The 24,846-nt window shown below is 38.1% G+C and overlaps 1 protein-coding gene across 2 annotated transcripts in view; it reads left to right on the forward strand.

Annotated features, from left to right (window-relative positions):
- Positions 1-24,846, forward strand: part of SLC36A4 (solute carrier family 36 member 4) — a 221,826-nt gene that overhangs the window by 97,930 nt on the left and 99,050 nt on the right. For both annotated transcript variants that reach the window (XM_031653033.1, XM_031653034.1), the window contains exon 3: positions 11,177-11,297. The gene's annotated coding sequence lies outside the window, so the exon portion shown is untranslated. The remainder of the gene's footprint in view (positions 1-11,176; positions 11,298-24,846) is intronic.

Raw genomic sequence — 24,846 nt, forward strand, 5'->3', positions numbered from 1 at the left:
CTAAGTGCAGACCTTAATTTTTTGTGTCTGTTTTATTTATTAACTGTTTTCACATTCTTTCTGTTTTATTCTCATTTTGTTGTCTCTGTTATGCAATTATTTATTTCTGTATTTCATCATGTCCATCTCCTCTGTTAAACAATCTTCTGATGCTTCAAGAGTCAAAAATTATATTCCAATTGCCTCATCTAAATGACTCTAGCTGTGGCATTTTAGGAAGAGAATGGAGGACATGTTTTGGGAACAGGAAGCCTTTCTAGCATCCTTTTTTAAAAAAATTTTCTCAGCAAGGCAATTTTACTTCTATATAAGGGTGCATCTCACCAATGGAACAATGGTGAGAGCACACCTGAACAAGGGAAGGGAAGGGGTTCTTATCCCTGACACAGGTAGCCCCTACTGCTGTGTTGTTCCCCTGTTGGCTAGGGTTGGACTGCACAGTCTAAGCTAATTCCGATTGGCTATTTTAAAGACAGCACGGGTATGAGCCGGAGTGGCAGGGTGAGTAGTTTGGCAGGAAGGATGATTACAGAACAGGTGACTCAGGATGACTAAGAACAGAGCAGGTGACCAAGGGTGACTAAGGTCAGAGCAGGTGGTAGAGGCTAGGAGGGGGTTGTTTACTGAACCTAGGGGCAAGGAGATGTAAAGGACAAGGAAGTTAGACTTTAAAATGAAGCACAAAGAACAGGGGAGCTGAACATACTGATACATTGGTTCTTTGGAGAGGATCTCAGAATTCATTGTACTTAACAATTAACAAGCTAAAACCTTTGAAGAGGAATTTATTGTATCGTACAATTTCCCCCCTTTCAATTTTCATAGTACTTCCTCTTCAAACTTTTTTAACATGTCTTGGCTTTGCTGCTTGACTTAATCCTCTAACAGAAAAAGCTGATCTGAATAGGGTGGAGGAGAGCTAAAGGAGGTTTTAGTAAGTGCTGCTTCTATAAGTCTTTGTACTAGCCCACGGATGCATGGTATGACACAACACCCAACAAGAGTGAGTACACCAATTACGGCTGCAAGAGAAGTAAGAATTGAGGCTATGATTTCTTTCCACTTACCAAACCACCTTTCTAGCCACCTTGAGAAAGGGTTATCAACTCCAGAATTTTAGCTAGTTCATCGGATAAAGTGGTAAGTCTTTGTAAGGTCCTTCTTATACTCCTAGTGGGGGCAGTGTTGTTTGGGATAAAGGTACAACACTGAGTTTTAATCATAACACAAACACCACCTTTTGCAGCTGATATGTCTAGGGCCATTCTGTTTTCCGAGGCCATCTAGCTAGCGAGCCCCAATTATTCTGCTATCCCTTTGACAGCATCCCTGGTGTAGTTAATAAACCGCTGCTGATTATAATAGATGTAATTTATCCAGTCTACGTTTTTATTAATTGTCACCCACGAAAATATTGACTTAAATCCTGCAGCTATTTGATCTCAGGCTTTAAATTCATCTGGTACTCCTCGTGGAACTCCAACAGCATTGATATAAATATGGGGGTCAAAGGACCCATGTGACGCACTACTTCTTTTACGATTTTATTTTTTATCATGTTGACGGAATGCTAGGGTGAAAGGGTTGGCCAGTTGGATTAGAATGCTGCTCTAATTATTTAGCAGGGTACCCAACAATAGTCCTCCGCAATACCACTACACATCTGCTCAGGGATGAACAAGGGCAGATTGATTGGTAAGCTCTTGAAAAGGCTTTGTTTCACTGCACCTTGTTAAGTCTCCAAGGAATGCTAACATTTCCCCCTGCCATGAAAGGCAAGAAGTGAAGTTAACATCAGGGGCTGGAGGCCAGATGGCCCTCAGGGGCTGACCTGCAACCTGCAGGGCTCTTGACCTCAGGGAACAGCAGTGAAAGAGTCTTATATGACTCATTGCCCCAGGCTGTGGGATTCTGGAAGAGAGCTACCATAGAGCTCATGCCTGGTCCGCGAGAGGACTACCCAAGTGGAAAGGGGACAATTTGGGTCTCTGGCCTGCCTGTCACACAAGTGTAACAGTTGCTTTTGTTTAGTGTGCAAACAAAATATTTAATCCATTCCAGCCAAGCATTTGCGTCCTGATACCCTGTTTCAATTGCTATAGTTTGTTTTAAATCTTTAACCTCTACAACAGCTATTTTGGTTTTATCATTGGGTATATATCGAGAGAAGGTCTAGTTAGTGGAGAACTTAGGAGAGGGAGAAGGGGGTGCAGGAGGTGAGGAGTCAATGAAGTGCATTTCAAAGGATCCTATGGGTTCCTTCCCTGAGACTTCTGCTCCTATACCATAGAAACGGCTTGATGAAGGGGAAGAACTCTGGGGAGCAGCGATGGTCATCTGTACTGGATTACATTGGTTCAGCTGACCATGGGGAGGGATAACTCCTTTAGTGAAATGAATATATGGTTTTAAGAAACTGCAAGTACTTCTTGGGGTGGTCCATCCTTGCTCTTTAGTATTTTGTACAGCATTGGACCAACTTCAGCAGAGAAGCTCTGCTCTAGGAGAAGATTCGCAGTTTATACTGGAATCTTTGCCAAACTCTTCGCAAACTAACTTATCCCAATTAACAGATTTCCAGTCTCAGGAGAGCTAGGAAGGATAAAGATACTTTTCTGAAGTGGAGAGTTGCCTCTGGTTTGGCAAATCTCCACAGAGCATCACAAGGCAAACATCAAAAGTAATAGTTTGGGGTGAACTTGACCTAGTTACGTTAATAACGAGAGGACTAGCAATAGAAGGGGAAAAGAAAAAAATGCAATATAAGGGGATCAAACCCCATTTTAGCTCTAACGTTGTTGGAGTTGGCCCTAGAATAGCTTTCCATGATTCTGGCGGGGGTGGTGCTCTTTTGTTCTAGTTGTGTGAGTCCATCCTGTTTCTGCTGTTCGAACTGTGGTCTCGGTGGTTAGAATCACTAGGCAGGGTCCTTCCCAAGCAGGTTCGAGTTTTCCTTCCCTCCAACTTTTGACGAGGCCATGGTCCTCAGGCTGATGTTGGTGTACTGGAAACTCTAGGGGTGGCACTTGTGCTAAAAGACCTTTAATTCTGAGGGAAGAGAGAGTGGAAGATAAACCAAATATATAATTTTTGAGAAACTGATCTTTTGTTTTCAACGTGGGAATGTCAGCAGTGGAGAGCAAACAGGGCAACCTATACAACATTTCATAAGGGGATAAACCAACATCTCTTCGAGGAGCAGTTCAGATTCTCAACAGGGCAGTGGGAAAGTAGGTAGTCCATGGCAACCAAGTCTCTAAGACTAATTTGGTTAGGTGGCTTTTTTATAGTTTGGTTCATTCTTTCCACTTTTCCTGATGAAGGTGGGTGCCAGGGAATATGATATTCCCATGTTATATCCAGTACCTGGGCTAATTTCTTAATGACATGTGCAGTGAAATGAGCCCTATTTGAATCAATGTTTTCTATTAATCTAAACCTGGGCATAATATTTTTAACTGATGCCTTGACTACATTATTAGTAGTTGTACTTGAAAAGGGAATAGCTTCTGTCCACTGAGTAAGATGATCTACTATTAGTAATAAATACTTTGGATGACCAATTGGAGTCATTTCTGTGTAATCAATCTGGATACTTTGGAATGGCCTTAAGCCTGGACTCCTTCTCCCAAGGGGTAATCTTTTTATAGTTTGTTTATTGGTTTTCTTACATACTAAGCAACTGTCTGTAACCCGTTTGGCCAGGGTATAAATTTCTATGCACCCATAAACTCTGAGGACTGTGTCACACATGGCTTGGGACCCCCAATGGGTCGCTTGATGCAGTTGGAACAAGATTTCCCTCATAAGGGATTTGGATAACATTTCTCTCTGGTCTGGCAATATCCATTTTCCTTCTGAATTCTCTTTAGCACCTATTTTTACTAGTTTTTAGACCAAAGAAAGCCAAACACCATTTTACATTTGACAATGATTCCTGTATGATTTTATACCAGATAAGCTAAATTTCACCTTTATATTACTGTGCTATTAATGTTAAACTCAATTTTAATAAAACCTTGTAGACACATTTATCCAATTTTAATGTCTGACCATAAGGTAAGATTTTTATAGATTCTTTTTAACCCTTTATAATTTTTGTTAAAGAGCAGGTTAGTGCTTTAAGAAAAACCCGTTGTGCTTTTATTTTAATGTCCAGTTTACAGAAAAACTGGATGATACCCCTTTAACTTTAGCCAGTATGTTTACACACAAAATTTTCTTTACAATTAACGTTTCAAAACTTGCTTAAACCTTCAAAACAATTGTTTTAACCTTTTAATGTAGGTAAAAATCCACATTCTTATGCCTCCTTATAATGCTTTTACCAAAAGTGTGTTTTACTTTCCTTACACACCTTGCACATAAACTGTTTCTTCAATGGTTTTACATTCAGGAGACCTAATTACTTTTAAATTAGTTTCTTGCCTAGATTACCTTTTATAACACTTTTCATGACTTTCACAGACAATCTTTGACATGTCTTAACTTTCTGACTTATAAACATCCCTTTCTTTAAACAATGAGTTAATTTACTTTAGGACAAGAATTTACCATATAAGATTCTTTTAACATAAATTCTCCTTTTTTATTGTCAAAGATGATAACCATTCTTTCCCAAAGCAAACTTCCTTCATGTCTGTGGACTAGACTGCCTAAGGCCCCAAGATTAGAAGTTAGGATAATACATGTTACACTGTTAACTTTTATCAAACTTTACTTTTGTTGAAAACCTTGTAAGTTTGGGATTTTAATTATGTGCTAGGTGTACAGCCTAGGACCTAGACAGAAGTTCAGATAAGGTCTGGCTTATTCTAGCATTTAACTCCATGTGTCCTAGCTGCAAAGCAGACCAGTTGTACAGCTAAGAAACGGTAGCCTGTTTGGCTATCTGATCTGCTAGGTTATTTGCTTGACTTTCAAAAGAAAGGCTTTTCTAGTGTCTGGGGACATGGACAATAGCTGTTTCTTTTGGCAACTGAAAATTATTTGATACTTGGGTGATTAATTCCTTGTGGACCAGGTATTGGCCCTTGCTATTATTAAGACCTCATTCAGTCCAAATTTTTCCAAATGTATGAGCCACTTCAAAGGTGTACTTAGAATCAGTATAGATGGTTCCTTCCTGGTTCTGTACGTACTTTAAGGCTTGACTGAGTGCAAACAGCTCACACATTTGAGCAGACCAATTATCAGGCAATTTTCCTAACTCTATTTCTACAAGAGTTTTTGTATCAATTACTGAATGCCCATTGTGTCTTTTTCTCTCAACCACCTGGGTGGAACCATTTATAAAAAAGTGTCTTCCCATCCTGAAGGGGGTTTCTCCTAGGTCTGGTTGGACCTTTGTATGATAATCAATTAAATCTAAACGTGTGTGTGCTCTCTTTAGATTTGGATCCCCTGTTCCAAAACTTGTTGGGTTAAGTGAATTATCAGTGGTTAATGTTAAATCATCTTTTTCTAACAGAATAGCCTCATACTTTAAGATTCTTGAGTCAGTAAGCTACCTTTTTGCTTTCTGACTTAGGATAGTTCTGACCCGGTGAGGTGTGCTCACAATGAGATTTCCTCCAGAAGTTATTTTGCTACTCTCTTCTGTTAGCAAAGCAGTTGCCTCTACAGATTGAATGCATTTGGGCCATCTGTGGGTTACTGGGTTAGATTTTTGATAGGAAGGCTACGGGTTGCTAGTGGCCTCTGTGCCTTTGGGTAAGTACTTGTAAGGCTACACCCTTGTTTACACTGACAAAAAGATGGAATGACTGCTTAAGGAGGGTAAACCTAGGACAGGGGCAGTTACTAATAGATGTTTTAACTTTTCTACCTGTTGGATTTCTGGTAATTGTCAAATGAAGGGTTTTGGCCCATCTTGTGTGAGCTTTTTGTATAAGGGTTTTGTTTTTTGGGCATAAGAGTCTATCCATAGATGACAGTACCCGACTAATCCTAAAGTTTTCTAAGTTCTTGTTTAGTCTCTGGCAGAGGCAAGGATATGATACCTTCAATCCATTCAAGCTCAATTTTCCGTTTACCTTTGCTAATTAAATGACTTGTTCTAATATTTGACTAAATAAATTTGGAGACTCCATAAACCCTTGGGGGTAAGGCTGTCTATCAGTATTGCTATTTTCCACCAGAATCAGGGTCCTCTCACTCAAAGGCAAATAGGTCCTGGCTATCCTCTGCAACGGACAAGCCCAGAAGGTATCTTTTAAATCTGATTACTGTAAACCACTGGTGACTGCATGAGATCCTACTGATAATAGTATAAGGATTGGGAACAGCAGGGTGTGTAGTTTGGACTATTTGATTAATAGCTCTAAGGTCTTGCACTAACCCATATGACCCATCTGGCTTCTTTACAGACAGTATTGGAGTGTTATAGGGAGACATACAGGGTTTAAGAAGCCCATCACAGAGAAGACCTTCAATTATCAATTATAGGTTTTAAATTTACCCTAGCTTTTAAAGGAATAAGGTACATTGCTTGCACCTTACTACTTCCCCAGGGGTTTTTAATTTAACATGAATCAGATGAATCTAACTTTCCTCGATTCCTGTCTTTTGACCATATCTTGGGATGAATGTGTTCTTCCTCTGCGGTGGTGAGCAAGTTTAGGGAGGGGAGGAATTTTCCATGATTGATTTGGAGGCCTAAGCCTAATTCTAGCATTAAATCTCTTCCTAATAGATTTGTCCCTGCTACCGGAATTAACAGAAATTGAATATTAGGTGATTTGCTTTTATATATGACTTTTGTTCTTTTTCCCATTTGAGACATTCTCTTTTGAAGTGACCTGTTTTTAATTTGAAACATTTGTTTTGTTCTCTTTCTTTCCCTTTGCCTCTCCCTCTCTCTTTGCCTTTCTGTCTCTTTCTCTCTGCCTCTCTCTCTCTCTTTCTCTCTCTTTGACTCTGTCTCTCTGACTCCCTCTGTTCCCTCTAGTCAGTCTTTCTCACTCCTCTTAAATTTTTTTTGCTCTACCTTTGAGTCTCCTGGCTTTACTCTTTTGTACCCTTTATATTGCCTGGAGAGTGGGGTGTCTAGATTTTTTTTATAGGCCCCCTGGGTACTTTATTGTATGGTGGACGGCAGAATTTTTGCTTTCTGCTTTTGTTTTTCTTCATCTCTTCTTACATACACATTTTGGGCTTCTCTTACAAGCTCTTCTATAGGTTTATCTTTCTAGTTCTCTGTCTTTTGTAATTTCTTTTTCTTTTTTTTTTTTTTTTGAGACGGAGTCTGGCTCTGTCGCCCAGGCTGGAGTGCAGTGGCCGGATCTCAGCTCACTGCAAGCTCCGCCTCCCGAGCTTACACCATTCTCCTACCTCAGCCTCCGGAGTAGCTGGGACTACAGGCGCTCGCCACGTCGCCCGGCTAGTTTTTTGTATTTTTTTTTAGTAGAGACGGGGTGTCTTTTGTAATTTCTTGTTAATATCTGGCCAACTGTTAGTGACAAAATGAAGTTTTAACATTCTGTGCCCAAGAGGATCGTCAAGACCTAGACCAGCATATTTTCTCATTTGTTCCTTTAATCTGTCTAAAAATTCTATAGACCCTTCATCTTTCCCTTGCTGTATATCAAATATTTGGGTAGATTCTGGGTTCAGGGTGGTGATTCTTTAATCCCCTTTATTAATTCCCTAAGGTCTGGCTTTTTTTTTTTGCTAGGCTGCACTGTTATTATCCCACCGGGGGTCTTGGGTGGGAAATTTTTGATCTGCTGTAGGAACATTTTGGCCAGGAGGGTGTTCATGTTCCCAGGCTCCCATAGCAGCTCTACAGATCATGCCTCTTTCTTCCCCCGAGAAGAGGGGAAAGGGAAGTTCTGGATATCCTTTTTACACTGCTCTATCTCACATTGAGTCCTTTTAGGGAAGGGTACTTAGGCTGGTAGTGAGTGGGCTCTTGGGACAATTCCCAAGAGGCAGGATTATAAGGAGGGGGACAACAGGGATAGGAGAAGGGTCTGGGACTGCAGCTTCTTTTTCTTGTTTTTGGTTTTATCCTTGTAATATTTTAACATTAGGTCAGGGGATTATTAGGGGGAATATTATTGTTGCTAGCTTTATTCTTTTTATCTCTTACCTTACGTGGGGTATTTCCCATCTTGGTGGTTTTGAGGTGAGGCTCAATTTCCCTTACTGGAAATTTCTTGCCTTCCCTACTACTGGAGGTTTGTGTGAGGCTCAATCACCCCAGTGGAGATTCCTTGCCTCTTTTTAACCTCCAAGACACCCCGACCAAGGAATACTTCACCACTCCCATGGCTTTTCTTGCTTTGGTATGTCCTGACCAAGGAATACTTCACTGCCCCTGTGGCTTTTCTTACCTTGGTCTCGACCACTGAGGAAATACTTTGCCACTTTTGCTACGTTTCTTACATTGGTCTGTTCACAGAGTTACCTGGTCACCATGGTATGTGAAAATCCTTTCCCAAGCTGCTGGCCTATTTCTTCCTGTGTTGCTGAGTCTGGGTTTATTCATCACACTGAGTGGGTCTCAGTTCCTTACCCCTGAGGCCGCTGCAATGAGGCAACTGGGTGCACCTCCTCACGGGAGAGGTCTAGACCCTCCCCAGAGGAGAATGGGAATCATGGACAGGCCCCCAAATTTATCAGAAATAAATTTTCAGTGCCGCAAAAGAAATAGCACTCGAACATAAATTTAATTTTCTCAGCAAGGCAATTTTACTTTTATAGAAGGGTGTGTCTCACGGATGGAGCAATGGTGAGAGCACCTCTAGTATCCTTTATGTAGCACCGGTGATAAGAAACTTGAGAGGGATAGCAGGAAGCTGGGACTCAGAGTACAGGAAGATCAGCATTGAATCTGGGCTAAAATTATTCAAGTAGTGGGATAGGAGAAGAGTGAAAGGAATGTCAGATTCAGAATCAGAACACCTTTTTGTTAACAGTATGATCACTGGTAAGTGGAAAGAATATCTTCTGGTCTCATGCAAATCATTTTCAGATGGACTTTTAAATTTTTATTTAGCCCACCCCTATGCTGTCACTGCAGTAAGCCCTCTGTAGAGAAGGCATTTTAAAAAAGGAAAGAGAGTATTTTTTCTTATTTGGGTGATATGAACAAAAGGAATAAACAGAAAGGGGACTAATTGCCAAGTGATGCATATTTCCACCCCTATCTCTAGGGTACACTTTTGTTTTGAGATGGATGGAAATGGATATAATAATTCCTTAAGAACTAGGCTGAAACCCAACTTTCCCATTCCACAAGAACTGCAGAAATAGGCCACCCTGTGTCTCAGGGTATCTTTAGAACAAGATGGATGTGAAAAGAGCAACTGCTGAGCTTCTGTGGAGCTCTCCTCCCACCATGCCTGGCCAGGTATTAACCACCAGATTCAGGGTAACCTCTCACTGGTCCCCGTCTTGCACAGCTGCAATATCATAAGTAGAGGCACAGTTATCATTGGTGTATTTCTCCTTATGCCCAACCAAGAAAGCAAAGGTCTAATTTTTACAGGCTCACAGGTTTTGTTTTGTTTTTTTTTTTTACCTTTTCAGGAAGTCAAAGCCAATAAAGCGTATCATTCCCCTGGTTGACTTGAGTTACATGGTTCTTAACAGGTTTTAAATTCAAACATACTTACTGTCTGAATTCTAAATATGATAGCATGCATTTTATTCTCCTTTCCAGGGGTAATGTATAAAATAATGTTAGGCATAGTGAAATTCCCAAACATAGACTCACACCTGTTTTTACTTTTCCTCATTTTCTAAGGTTAGATAATCACAAATGAAATGTAAAGAAGTACTCTATACAGCATGTCTGTTAACTTTTCTCAATCTCGATTTTCTTAATGCCGACATTTACTCCCAGAGTTGTTATAAATGTTCAATGAGAAAATGTATTCAAAATTGCTTTGTAAGTCAGGTCTGATGGTGTGTACCTGTAGTCCCAGCAACTTGGGAGGCTGAGGCAAGAGGATCTTCTCAGCCCAGGAGTTTGAGGCTGCAATGAACTATGATCACACCACTGTACTCCAGCCGTGTGACACAATAAGACTCCATCTCTTTAAAAAAAAAAAGTGCTTTGTGAATCACTGAAGTGCTTAAAAATACTACATAATATTTTTATTGGCTTCAAAATGTAAACCATAATTTCATTCAGTACTAACAGAAACAAGAAAAAGATAAATATTCAGAAACATAGTAAAGATGATAGCAGTCAAAGCAATTCCCTGATGTTCACTAGATATGCATGAATTATGCAAATTAAATATTAATTCTAATTTTTTGTTTTATAATTAATTAATTTATTTTAAAATCTTTATTAATTCCATTCTTGTTTCCCTGAAGTTTATTTTTCTCTTTTTATAATTTCTTAGGTTGAGTGTTTAATTCATCTATTTCCATTCATTATTTAACAATGAAATAACTTAAAAATACACACTTGTCTTTGAGTATGACTTTGGCCATATCTCAAATGTTTGATGTGTAGTGTTATTATCACTATTTTCTAAGTAGTCTGTAATTGCTGTTTGATTTTCCCGTTGATCTAAATTACTTAGGAGAAAGTTTTGACATTTTCAGGAAGTTGGATTCTTTTGTTTATACTTCTGTTAATAATTTCTACCTCTACATTATGGTAATCAGAAAATATCGATGGCAAGTTGTCTATTTTTCTTTTTGGAATTTATTAAGATTTTCTTTGTGGCTCACCATATGATTAATTTCTTTAAATATTTCTGTGAGTACATGAAAAGGAAAAATGCAATATTTACATTTTCATAGTGCAGAATTCTACATATTGTATATACTTATTACATCACCACATTAATTAAATTATTTATCTTCTTTGTTCTAAGGCTTTCAAATGGATAATCCATGGGCAAACTTCAGGAGATCTGTGTGTGCCTTTTTATAGGAAGAAAATTCATGGTTATTTCAGATTCTTAAAGGGATCTGTGACTCTCAAAATATTAAGAAACTCTGCCTAACAGAGTAAGGAGGTCTGTCAAGGAACAAGAAAGGAAAGTTAAACTACTGAATATAACTTAAAATTAACATTAAAAAGTATTATCAAACAAATAAAAATTATAATTATTTTATTAATATATAGGATTTCAAGCTATAGCCACATTGATATTTACTGTCTATCCATTCTGTAAATAGTGCTAAGTGGCCTTTGCTTATTTGATTCCAGGCCATGGAATGGGACTCACAAGGAAGTTGGCTTTCTAAAGGACAGTAGGAAAAGCGGCCAAGTCACTTCACCCAAATCTATCAGCTCGGGAATAAACTGGTCACATATTTCCATTTTCCCTGTAAGTTTTGCACTGAGTCCTTTGCAGTCTCCTCTCTTGCACTCTCCATGTTTTCTCTGAATACTCCTCTGTTGATGCTCTGAGAAGGCAGCCCATTTTGGAAAACTAATCATGTTCCTAAGGTGAATCTGTTCAAAGTCATGTACTTCCCTAAGAGAGACAGGACAGTAAAATGCATCAATTTCTAGGATGGGAATGATGACCACTTAAAACCGACAGGCAAATTACAGATGTACTTGGAGTGGGAAATACCAGCTGACAATGAAGTCAAGCATTTTTAAAACAATGTACATGAAGAATATAAAGCCCACATTAAGAAAATTGAAAAGCTCGTAAAAGAAATGGTGAGGGTTAAAAGGTGAACCCTCACCATTTGCCTGACAAAAGTTCCTTATGCCTAATCCTCTGAGGTATTAGAAATTCGCAGAATCGACTTACCATTTAGGTACATAACACAGTGTTCCTACGTACATATGACTCACAATACTTTCTGGGCTCATGAAGATGTCTTAATTTTAGTTTCTTTTAAAAGCAGAAGAAAAATGAGTAATAGTGAATGTATAATAATGAATCCAGCTTGGACTATACCTGCTTTATGTCACTGCAGTTGTAAAACATAATTTATAAATTTTTTTAATGAAAGAAGCGACCCATGAAGGCAAAGTGCCATGAAAGTCATAACGGGGCCCTGGGAATAATTATTGATTCGACATGGTGATTTGTCAGCACCTAAGCAGGTGCCTTGTGAAGGCTGTTTGATGTGTGTTTATGCATGTTTTTGAGGCATTGTTTAGAATAGTTTATATTCTTTTAGCAGAATGGAAATCGAGACTGACAGCCTCTTCCTGTGTATGCTTCTTTCTTTCTGTTTGTTTCATTCTGGCTCTTTTTCTCCATAACTTCTTTTACTTGCTTATCTCTTGCACATGACCTAATAGTCCCCAGCCTTCACTCAGCATCAGATCTACCACTGATGTTCAGTCTTTGTGGCTCTGAGTTTAAATTCTCTCGTAAGCATTTGCTACAGCATCCTCTAGTCAGGTGTTCAACATACATCCAATTAGCTGTAGCAAAATCTTTCCCTCTCTCCCTGATACCCTGGCAGGCCCTGACCCTTCTGCAAGATGTGGTGGGGCAGCTGATGAAACGTCTTCTACTATGTAGTTTTAATAGGAGTCTATTACATACACGGCAGAATACAATAATAGGAAGAATAAACTTAGCAGCAAGTAGTGGCCTTACTATAATTACGTCATTATAATTTCTCATTCTCTTGATTGTCATCTTGCTACATACGCAACATGTGGGAAACAGAAGCCTCTTCCCTGGGAAATGCTATTTGTGGAAACTATATGCAATTTAGGCATCTCTCAGTGAAGAGCCACATTACATAATCAGGCGGGACTCCTGCCTAGAGACTAAGCTATTCTCCGAAGATGAGCAGATACCCTGCTGAGTCCTTTTTGCAGGATGAGTGACCTATCTGCGTAAGTATCCACATCACATACATTTCCTGTCACTTTAGGATTGTAATAAGCCTTCTTCATTAATGATTATGTATTAGGAACATCTGAGTAGATGTGACTTTAATAGTAAGTTGAAATTTAATTGTCACACTGTCACAAGCCTTTCTACATTTGTAGAATTCTAGTACTTAATAAGCACAATATTGTTTCACTGTAAAGAAATATGATGGGTGTATAGCAATTTGGTATTACTAAAACATATATTCTCTATCTCAAATAAGATGAACTCTGAGCAATAAAACCCTTTATCTGCCCTACTTTCAAGTTACATGTATCACTCTTATTTAAATAGAAGAACAGCAAAACGTCAGCTCTTTCTTGATCAGAAGAAAGCTTTTGAGCAAAAAATAAAAATTATCTAACTAAGATGATCTAACTAATTGAGAAATAGGGAATATTCTGTTATGGATATTGTATCAGCTGGAGTTAAGTTGTAATGAACAGCATCTATTCAGCAAGTTCAAGAGAAAGGAATTTATGAAAAGGTATTGTATGGTTTATCGTACCATTGGAAGGCAAAGAATTGCCCTCTAGGCTGACCTTCTAAGAACAACTTCTAAAACCAGTGTGTAGAACGGGGTCAAAGGAGTGGTTGCTTCTGCAATAGTCAAGAGATTGAAGATTCATGAAGCTGATATGCCAGCCATCTGCTCCTGAACCGCAATGCCTCTTTGCCAAGGCTACTGTCCACACCAGCAAAATGGTGTGACATCCTGTCCCTCTTCCCATGCTGCTTAGTTCTAAATCAAATTGTCATTTGATTATACCTGGGGCAACATTAACTGCAAGGAGTCTGAGAAGTACAGTTTTTAGCTTTCTGGGCTCTGCCTGCTAAAAAGGAGCCAGGATGGGACCAAATGAGTTAATTTAGAGTATTTACCATGGATATGTAATTGAGTAATACTGAAAGCTTGAGTAAATGAAAATCAGATATCGTTATTTTTCTGGGTTTAATTTTTTTCCCCTTTCAGGACAGGAATTACATTAAGTATAGTCTTTGGTTAATAAAATTCTTGTATCATTGATTGATAAAAGGCCACCAAATTAATTAATTAATGATATAATAAACATCATGGACCACCCATAACTAAAATAAAAGTTAGGCCCTTGACAATAACCTATAGCTAATAAAACATCCCCATATATCCACTGCCCTAGAAAACATCACCCTCAATATTTTTTAGGAAAGAAGAGATAAGAAAATTTATTATTTTTTTTCCAAAGGAAATTGTTTTATTTTTTATTTCAATAGGTTTTTGGGAACAGATGAATATGTTTTTTAATGGTAATTTCTAAGATTTTGGTGCACCCATCAAATGTACCTAAGCAGTATACATTGTACACAATGTGTAGTCTCTTATCCCTCACCTCCTCCCACCCTTTCCCAGAGTCCCCAAAGTCCACTGTATCATTCTTATGCCTTTGCATCCTCATAGCTTAGCTCCAACTTATGAGTGAGAAAATACAATGTTTGGTTTTCCATTTCTGAGTAACTTCACTTAGAATAATGGTCTCCAATTCCATTCAGGTTGCTGTGAATGTCATTATTTCATTCCTTTTTATGTCTGCGTAGTATTCCATGGTGTGTGTATGTATACCACAATTTCTTTATCCACTCATCGATTAATGATGGGCATTTGGGCTGGTTCCATATTTTTGCAATTGCAAATTGTGCTGCTATGAACATGCATGTGCAAGTATCTTTTTCGTATAATGACTTCTTTTCCTCTGGATAGATACCTAGTAATGGGATTGCTGGATCAAATGGTAGATCTACTTTTAGTTCTTTAAGGAATCTCCACACTGTTTTCCATAGTGGTTGTACTAGTTTACCTTCCCACCAGCAGTGTAAAAGTGTTCCCTTTTCACCACATCCACACCAACACGTAAAAATTTTTAAATTTTTTTGATTGTGGCCATTCTTGCAGGAGTAAGGTGGTATTGCACTGTGGTTTTGATTTGCATTCCCCTGATCATTAGTGATGTTGAGCATTCTTTCCTATGTTTGATTTGCATTCCCCTGATCATTAGTGATGTTGAGCATTCTTTCCTATGTTTGTTGGCCATTTGTATATCTTCTTTTGAGAATTGCCTGTTCATGTCCTTAGCCCACTTTTTGATAGGATTGTTCATTGTTTTTGTTTTGTTTTGTTTTGTTTTTTCTTGCTGATTTGTTTGAGTTCCTTGTAGATTCTGGATATTAGTCCTTTGTCAGATGTATAGATAGCAAAGATTTTCTCCCACTCTGTGGGTTGTCTGTTTACTCCGCTGATTTTTTATTTTGCTGTGCATAAGCTTTTTAGTTTAATCAAGTCCCATCTATTTATCTTTGTTTTTGTTGCATTTGCTTTCCAGTTCTTGGTCATAAAATCCCAAAATCTAGAAGGGTTTTTCCAATGTTATCTTCTAGAATTTTTATGGTTTCAGGTCTTAGATTTAAGTCCTTTATCCATCTTGAGTTGACTGTATATAAGGTGAGAGATGAGGATCCAGTTTCATTCTTCTCCATGTGGCTTACCAATTATTCCAGCACCATTTGTTAAACAGGGTGTCCTTTCCCACTTTATACTTTTGTTTGCTTTGTCGAAGATCAGTTGGCTGTAAGTATTTGACTTTATTTCTGGGTTCTCTATTGTGTTCCATTGGTCTATGTGCCTATTTTTCTACCAGTACCATGCTGTTTTGCTGACTATAGTCTTATAGTATAGTTTGAAGTTGGGTAATGTGATGTCTCCAGATTTGTTCTTTTTGCTTAGTCTTGCTTTGGCTATGCAGGCTCTCTTTTGGTTCAATATGAATTTTAGGATTGTTTCTTCTAGTTCTGTGAAGAATGATGGCATCACCCTGAATTTCATGTTTTATTGCATCTCTAAGTATTCTTACAGACTATTGGTGCTTACTTTTTCAGTGAATATTATAATGCTAGATTCATCCATCTTTTTTGCATTTCATTGTAGTTTCATTCAGTCCAACTGCTATATTCTGTTGCTGAATATAACAATGTTCTATTATATGAATATTCATCTATTTTTCTCTTAATGGATACTTGTACTGCTTTAAAGTTTCAATATGTGAACAATGCTGCTATATGAATATTCTTTCATATTGTCAACCTAAATAACAAACAGGAAGAGGCTCAAAAGAAAATATGTTTGTTTGGGAATACAGTATTGCAATGGGAATATGTATGCCATAGTAAACAATGTGTATATTCAGGGAGGTAAAGGAAGACAAAGGTTTTTAAGGGTAAAAAAATTACGAAGATTACATAATTGTTTTGAAATAATTATCCTTAGCTACCAAGATTAATAACGAGGCTGACATCAGTCCAAGGTTGAATAAGCCATTGCTGGGCAGATGTCCTTGCAGAAGTACTTTTGACCTAAGATTGCAATGGCTTTTGTGCAATGCTGTGGTTTTTGTAGAGTCTTTTTCATTATTAGGCATGCAATCGTGAGAATCTTCTCTTCATGACCCTCTTGCTATATGTGTCAGAGTTTTCTTAACATTAGTGACTATATTTTGATTCTGATAACTTTCACAATATATACTAGAGTTTGTAAAGGAGTGTTTACCAAAGATGAAATTGCTGGCCAATGGGAATTTTTTAGTTAGGATCAGAGTTCTGAACATTTAAGATACTCAAAAATACATAATCTTTAGCCAAGTCAGGTTTAAAAGTAGTAAACTACATAATAATTAAAAAAGCATAAAGTAGAACAGCCATGCTAATTTACATTTCCACCAATGGTGTATGAGCATTCTCCTTTCTCCATATCCTTGCCAGCATTTTCTGTCTTTTTGGTAATAGCTGTTTTAACTGTATCTCACTATGGTTTTGATTTGCATTTCCCTGATGATTAGGTTGAATGGATAAAAAAAATGCTATCTATATGCAATAAAATATTATTAAGCCACAAAAATGAATGAAGTCCTGTCATTTGAAGCAGCATGGATGAAACTGGAAGACATTATGTTAAGTTAAATAAGCCAACCACAGAAAGACAAATATTCCATATTCTCATTCATACGTGGAAGCTAAAAAAAGTGGTCTTGGGGAGGTGGAGAGTACAGTGGTGGTTACCAGAGGCTGGGAAGGGTAGGAAAAACAGGGAATTAAGAGATGTTGGTTAATGGATGCAAAAATACAGTTAGATTGGAGGAAGAAGTACCTGTGTTCAATGGCACACACAGTAGGGAGACTATAATTAAAAACGATTAATTGTATAATTCAAAATAGCTAGAAGAGAATCTTTGGAACATTTTAAACACAAAGAAATGATCATTGTTTGAGGTGATGAATAACCCAATTACCCTGATTTGGTCATTACACATTGTTCGCATGTATCAAAATATCACACATAGCCTATAAATATGTGCAACCATTACATATCAATAAAAAGTGAAGTATAAGACTTAGAGTTTTTTCTCTAAGAGCCTACATTCCTTTTAGAGAAAGAAGTCAAAGTTTATCTTTGAAATCTTATCACTCCCTTAGCCAGTGAAGCACAACGATCCTCTGACACGCTGTGATGATCATTTGCTGTGTAAGAGCAGTCCTCCTGCCTCCTGATGGTGAGGGTGAATTACCTGTAGGCTGGCAACTCCTTACCTTGCCTACTGGCCTTGGCAAAGGAGCCTGAAGAGAGTAGGTGACATCCATAGCTTGAAGTTCAATGGCACTCTTGCTTGTCCCATGGTGGAAGCATTTTACATCTGGGAATCAGAATTTGTAGTCATGTAGAGCCTAGAGTTGTGGAAATGGAAGAATAAATTGCCCATGTGGGTCACGAGGAGTGATGATAAGTGGGACTACTACTGTCGCCCTTCCTTGGTTTTTGGACCCATGTAGTCTGCATATTGGAAATATAACACTGTATAATAGTCATTGGTTTAGGGTATATACTGGGCCCTAAGGATGGAGCCCTGTATGCATACAGCATCATCTCTAATCTAGTGCCTAATTGTGCCTTCAAAGAGCAATTCTGTTACTGTATCAGGCCACCATCTTCTGGGTGCAGCAATATGAAATAGGTCCCATGATATATATCCCTTTGTTATACAATGGGTCCCTTGATCAATTGCAACATTATTTAGGAGCCCATGTCAACAGATCAGTTTACTCCATGCCCTCAGATAGTAGTGTTGCTGAAGCCAAGCAGGCAGGAAGGGTAACCCCATTCCAAGAATATATGTCAACCAGTGCTACTTGATTGACTGTAGTAGTCTGCTTCCATTCTCCAGGATATGTTTGTCTTTCATAGGGACCAGACTAATAAATTAAATGAATGAAGATATGATGGAGAGCCCTGTATCCTGTAGGTCTTTAAGGGTACCACTAATCTCTGCCATTCCCCTCATCAGCTGATATTGTTTTGATTTTAAATCTTAGATGGAGAGAAAGGAAGTTTCAAAGGCTCCTATTTGGCTTTCCCCACCACAATAGCTGTTACCTCACAGAGAAAAGAACAAATGTGAAGGTTCAAGCAATTACCAAGGATACTAATTCCAATTCTATATTCAGGGACTGGGGAAATGACCACTGGGTGGGTCCATGGAGCCAGTGAACACACAATGAACCAGGACCTGGAGCATGACTCCATTTATACTTGACCCCCATAAGACCCCTATCTAATGAAGGAGCCATGGCGTTATAGTTGCAACAGAGGCTTCAGTGGATCATATGGGTATCAATGTCGACATAGATTCAGTGTTCAACAATCTTTGAAATGTCTGGATATTGTCCTTTCATTATATGACTAAATGGCTATAGGTCACTTTGAGGAAGGGCTGAGAGACTGATTACCTTCATATACTTGCCATAGTGTTGCAAGTTTTTTCCTTATGGGGACTTGGTCTCTCTTTCATCCAGTGGGTTCCTTGACTGAAAATTGGCTGTGAACTAGAATGGCCTTTCAGCAATGATATGAATAAAAGCAAGACACCAGGCCTTTGTACCCGCATAATGACTAGATACAGGCTGCTTCTGAGTGCGGTGGAGGCATACATTTGAGCAAGACAGCTACCTTCAACTGAGTGCAATTTCTGGAGAAGGCTGGCAAGCTGTCAGTTGGTGACACTACCCAAAGCTGGGGAGTTCCTTGATCTTGAAGGGGCATCTGAGTGTTGTCTCATGGCATCTACTACAGTATCAAAAGCCCATTCTCTGGAGGCACTTAAGTATCGTCTGAAAATTCTCTTCTCAGTATCCAGGCTAACACCTCATTAGCAAGTCCTCAGCATCTTGACTGTTTTCTCAAAATGCATTTCACTCCATTTAGTATTGGAACAGTAATGCTAAGAGACGTTCCCCCTAAAAGAATTCCATAGTCAAACAAACTTAGGAAATGTGGTATAATTTATCTCACTCTTGCAGACTCACAAAACACAGGAACATATTGAAATCTCAGAAAAGACTTACAGTACAACAATCTGTTTCCTAAATTCAGTATTTCCAAAATGTTTCTTATTTTAAGAAACTATGATTCTAGAGAACAAACTTTGGCTGAGGCTCTTTCGATGCTTGAAGGAATTCCTCTTGGTTTCCAGCTTTCAAACATTTTTCTAATTGATTGCCCTTCAATTATGTAATAGATGTTTGCCTTTCTTTTCACTCCTACTGCTCTAAGCCTGGCCTATCTTTATGACTCTGCAAACCTCGACTATTACAATAGTCTCCTGCCAGAGACCCCTCAGGTTTCTCTCATTTCAGTCTTTCACAGAGTCCTGAGAAAAACCAATGGTCTGGAACTGTGCTTTCTACTAAGCAGCCGCTAGTCACAGGAGGAAGATAAAACATGCAATGATAAAGCAACTTGAATGCAAAAGAAAATAATAGTTTATGTACTTAGACCATAATAATATAATAAGACTATAATTATGTACTTAGACTTGAATAATAATATTATTCAAATTGAATATATAAATGCAGAGGGAAAAGAGCTCTTTATTTTCTGGCGTCCTATACACAATTTCAAAGCCAGAGGTCAAGGGACTGTTTTACGGTGATTGTGTTGCCTTGCCCAACAATATGCCCAGATGGAAGGAAGCTTAAGAAATATTTTCCCGGTTCTAAAATAGTAACATGTACAAAGCTGAATCCCACTCTTGTGATTCATCAGTGGTCAAGGAACAAGCAGGGTGTCAGAGTCAGATTTCTTTTAACAGAATTACCTGGAGTGTATAATGGTCTAAATAAAGATCACATGAAGTAAACATCAAAGTTAAAAAAAAAATTACTCTCTTAGTTTTCTTTATTTTGGGAAGATGCCTACCAGACCCATGCAACTCTGTTGGCATGTGCAAGGGATAATATAAATCCCCAAGAAGTCATTAAAAAAATGACAGGGCTGTCTCTTGAAGGTTCAGGTGTCACAGTAAACCACAGTATGTGGGCTTCTCAACAGTCCATATTTTCATGCCATTGAAATCTAGATGAACTCTGAATTTTAGCTTTCAAAGGGAGAAAAAAGAAGAAGCAACCCTCAAAGAGAAGGATGCAGCCTGAGGAATGAGGGCTTGGGTATCAAACAGCTGGCTATGGTTCTATTTACTAATTAAACAAACATTTAGACCAAGGGATTCCAGGTAAGATGAATATAGAATCCAATAGGCAAAAATAGGTGCAGGAAGCAGCTGAGTGAAATATCATACACAGGCTCAGAGACTGAGCTTTCAAGTGAGGAAGATAATGGAGAGTAGATGGTGCTTGGGCCAACTGTAGAGTGCAAGCAGAGACTCAGAATGATATGCCAAAACATCAGCATGGTTACTTCTGGGTAGTAGGACTTTAGATATGCTTAACATTTTCTTATGATGTATTCAGTTTTTCTATGGTAGTCATGTAGTACTTATTGAACACTTTAAAAAATTGTAAGTAGGAACTTCCCTTTCGGACACTAGAGGGCATATCAGTTAGCTTTTGCTCCATAACAACTCATCTTAAAACTAAGCAACTTACATTACTTATTTTCCCACTTCTATGGCTCGGCAGTCTGGGCTCAGGTGGGATGGCTTGTCTGTTCTCCACATAGTGTTGGCTGTGCTCCCTCATCACTCAAATATTTGATGATGGCTGTCTGTTGGCATGGGCGATGGAAGTAACTCAAAATCCAACAGGTTAGCTTAGGTTTATTTATATGGTAGTGATCACAGAGTTCCCAAGAGAACCAAGAGAGGGAAAGTCCCAATGCGCAAGTCCTTCTCAAGTCTCTGCTTCCATTTCTTTTGCTTATATTCCATTGGCCAAAGCAAGCCATATAGCCAAGCCTAGATTCAAGGTGTAGAAAAATAGACTTCGTTTCCTGATGGGAAAATTAACAAATACATATTAAAAAGGGGCTTCCACAGATTGCAAAAAATTTGTTGTAATGTTTGAAACCTCGTAAAGTGAATAAATTACTCATACTAATCTTACTACTGAAAATAAAAATGCTAGCTATGGCTTGCTAAATCTTATTTAAATTAATTAAAGAGTTGACTGGATTATAAAAAATTACCAGACAAAAACCTACGAGAAAACAGGAACACAGAGAGATTGACAGAACACAGAAGCCACTTCTGTCTTAAGGATATTTGGCAATCCAGAAAAACTTTGCTTTTACTGTATCACAGAGTGAAGGAAACAGAAATAAAAGCCCAGAGCCTACTCGAAATGTGGGATTTAAAGGGAACCTGCTCCAACATTAAGTTGGAGTGCCAAAAGTTCATACTTTCTAAATAAGAGTAAACCACAGCAAATTCATACTCATCACTTACCCTGTGGACTGCAAAGGCGGCTGCGTTGGTGCTGATCAGAATGTGAATATGTGGTGGAAGGCAGGAGAAATTAGTCTCAGAGTAATTGGCCTTTAAACAGTTTTGCAGCCCAAATTTATTTAACTAGGATGTACAAAATACCCCTAAGACGTGAATTTAGTTTAAAGTAGTCCCAGACTCCCAAAAGCATAGGCAACAGAACAAAAATAGACAAATGCGACGGTATGAAACTAAGCAAAGGAAACAGCTAACAAAGCAAAGTGACAACCCACAGAATGAGAAGAAATATTTGCAAACCATACATTTGATAAGACTTAGTATTCAAAATACATAAGGAACTCAAATGACTCAATAGAAAGAAAACAAATAACCTAATTTAAAAAAAAAAACAGGCAAAAGACTAAATAGATATTTCTCAAAAGAGGACATACAAATGGCTAACAGGTACATGAAAATACTCAGTATCATTAATAATTAGGGAAATGCAAATTAAAACCACAATTAGATATAATCTCACACCTATTTTATCAAAAAAAAAAAAAAAGGAAAGAAAAGGGAAGACAAGTGTTAGAAAGGATGTGAAGAAAAGGGAATTCTTTTTTTTCTTTATATATACTTTAAGTTCTGGGGTACATGTGCAGATCGTGCAGTTTTGTTATACAGGTATACACATACCATGGTGGTTTGCTGCACCCATCAACCATCATCTACATTAGGTATTTCTGCTAATGCTATCCCTCCTAGCCCCTCACCCCACAACAGGCCCCAGTGTGTGATGTTCCCCTCTCTGTGTCCATGTATTCACATTGTTCAACTCCAACTTATGAGTGAGAACATGCAGTGTTTGGTTTTCTGTTCTTGTGTTAGTTTGCTGAGAATGATGGTTTCCAGCTTCATCCATTTCCCTGCAAAGGACATGAACTCATCCTTTTTTATGGCTGCATAGTATTCCCTGGTATATATGTGTCACATTTTCTTTATCCAGTCTCTCATTGATGGACATTTGGGTTGATTCCAAGTCTTTGCTATTGTGAATAGTGCTGCAGTAAACATAAGTGTGCCATGTGTCTTTACAATAGAATGATTTATATTCCTTTTGGTATATACCTAGTAATGGGATTGCTGGGTCAAATGGTATTTCTAGTTCTAGATCCTGAGGAATCGCCACACTGTTTTCCACAATGGTTGAATGAATTTATACTCCCATCAACAGTAGGAATGTAAAAGCATTCCTATTTCTCCATATCCACTCCATCACCTGTTGTTTCCTGACATTTTAATGATCGCCATTCTAACTGGCATGAGATAGTATCTCATTGTGGTTTTGATTTGCATTTTTCTAATGACCAGTGATGATGAGCATTTTTTCATGTTTGTTGGCTGCATAAATGTCTTCTTTTGAGAAGTGTCTGTTCATATCCTTTGCCCAGTTTTTGATGTTTTTTTTTCTTGTAAAATTGTTTAAGTTCTTTGTAGATTCTAGATATTAGCCCTTTGTCAGATGGATAGATTGCAAAAATTTTCTCCCATTCTGTAGGTTGCCTGTTCAATCCGATGCTAGTTTCTTTTACTGTGCAGAAGTTCTTTAGTTTAATTAGATCCCATTTGTCAGTTTTGGCTTTTGTTGCTTTTGGTGTTTTAGACATGAAGTATTTGCCCATGCCTATGTCCTGAATGGTATTGCCTAGGTTTTCTTCTAGGATTTTTATGGTTTTAGGTCTTATGTTTAACTCTTTAATCCAACTTGAGTTAATTTTTGTAAAAGGTGTAAGGAAGGGGTCCAGTTTCAGTTTTCTGTGTATGGCTAGCCAGTTTTTCCAACGCCATTTATTAAACAGGGAATCCTTTCCCCATTGCTTGTTTTTGTCAGGTTTGTCAAAGATCAGACGGTTATAGATGTGTGGTGTTATTTCTGAGGTCTCTGTTCTGTTCCATTGGTCAATATATCTGTTTTGGTACCAGGATCATGCTGTTTTGGTTACTATAGCCTTGTAGTATAGATTGAAGTCAAGTAGCGTGATGCCTCCAGCTTTGTTCTTTTTGCTTAGGATTGTTTTGGCTATGTAGGCTTTTTGTTGTTGTTGTTCCATATGAAGTTTAAAGTAGTTTTTGCCAATTCTGTGAAGAAAGTCAATGGTAACTTGACGGGGATAGCATTGAATCTATAAATTACTTTGGGCAGTATGGCCATTTTCACGATATTGATTCTTCCTATCCACGAGCATGGAATGTTTTTCCACTTATTTGTGTCCTCTCTTATTTCCTTGAGCAGTGGTTTGTAGTTCTCCTTGAAGAGGCCCTTCACATCCCTTGTAAATTGTATTCCTAGGTATTTTATTCTCTTTGTAGCAATTGTAAATGGGAGTTCGCTCATGATTTGGCTCTCTGTCTGTTACTGATGTATAGGAATGCCTGTGATTTTTGCACGTTGATTTTGTATCCTGAGACTGCTGAAATTGCTTATTAGCCTAAGGAGATTCTGGGCTGAGACAGTGGGGTTTTCTAAATATACAGTCAAGTCATCTGCAAACAGAGACAACTTGACTTCCTCCTTTCCTATTTGAATACCTGAAAAGGGAACTCTTATACATTGTTGATGGGGATGTAAAATAATATAGCCATTATGGAAAATGGTATAGAGTTTCTTTTAAAAAGCTAAAACTACAACTACCATATGACCCAGTAATCTACTTCTGGCTACATATCCAGAGAAATTGAAATCAATATATCAAAGAGATATCTGCATTTCCATATTGTAGCATTATTCACAATAGCCAAGATATGGAAACTATATGTGTCCATCAATGAATAAATGGATAAAGAAAATGTGGTATATGTACACAGTGGAATAGTATTCAGCCTTAAAAGGGAGGAAATCCTGTCATTTGCAACAACATAAATGAATCTGAAGTCCATTATGCCAAGTGAAATAAAGTGGGCACAGAGAGACACATACCACATGATCACTTATATGTGGGATCTAGTAAAGTTGAACTCATGGAAGTAGAGAGTAGAATGATAGTTACCAAAGGCTGGGGGTCGGTGGAGAGGGAGGCTGAGGAGGCAGGGAATCAGTGGTTGCTGATCAAAGGGTACAAAGTTTCAGACAGACAGAGGAATGAGGAGTTGTTAATCAAAAGGTACAAAGTTTCAGATACAGGGGGAATAGATTTTGAGATTTGTTTCACTCCAGGTTTACTATAGTCAATAATAATGTAATATATTTCAAAATAACAAAGAGAGTAAATTTGAAATGTCTCACTATA

This window comes from Papio anubis, chromosome 12 (assembly GCF_008728515.1).
Source record: "Papio anubis isolate 15944 chromosome 12, Panubis1.0, whole genome shotgun sequence".
Classification (NCBI taxonomy): domain Eukaryota; kingdom Metazoa; phylum Chordata; class Mammalia; order Primates; family Cercopithecidae; genus Papio; species Papio anubis.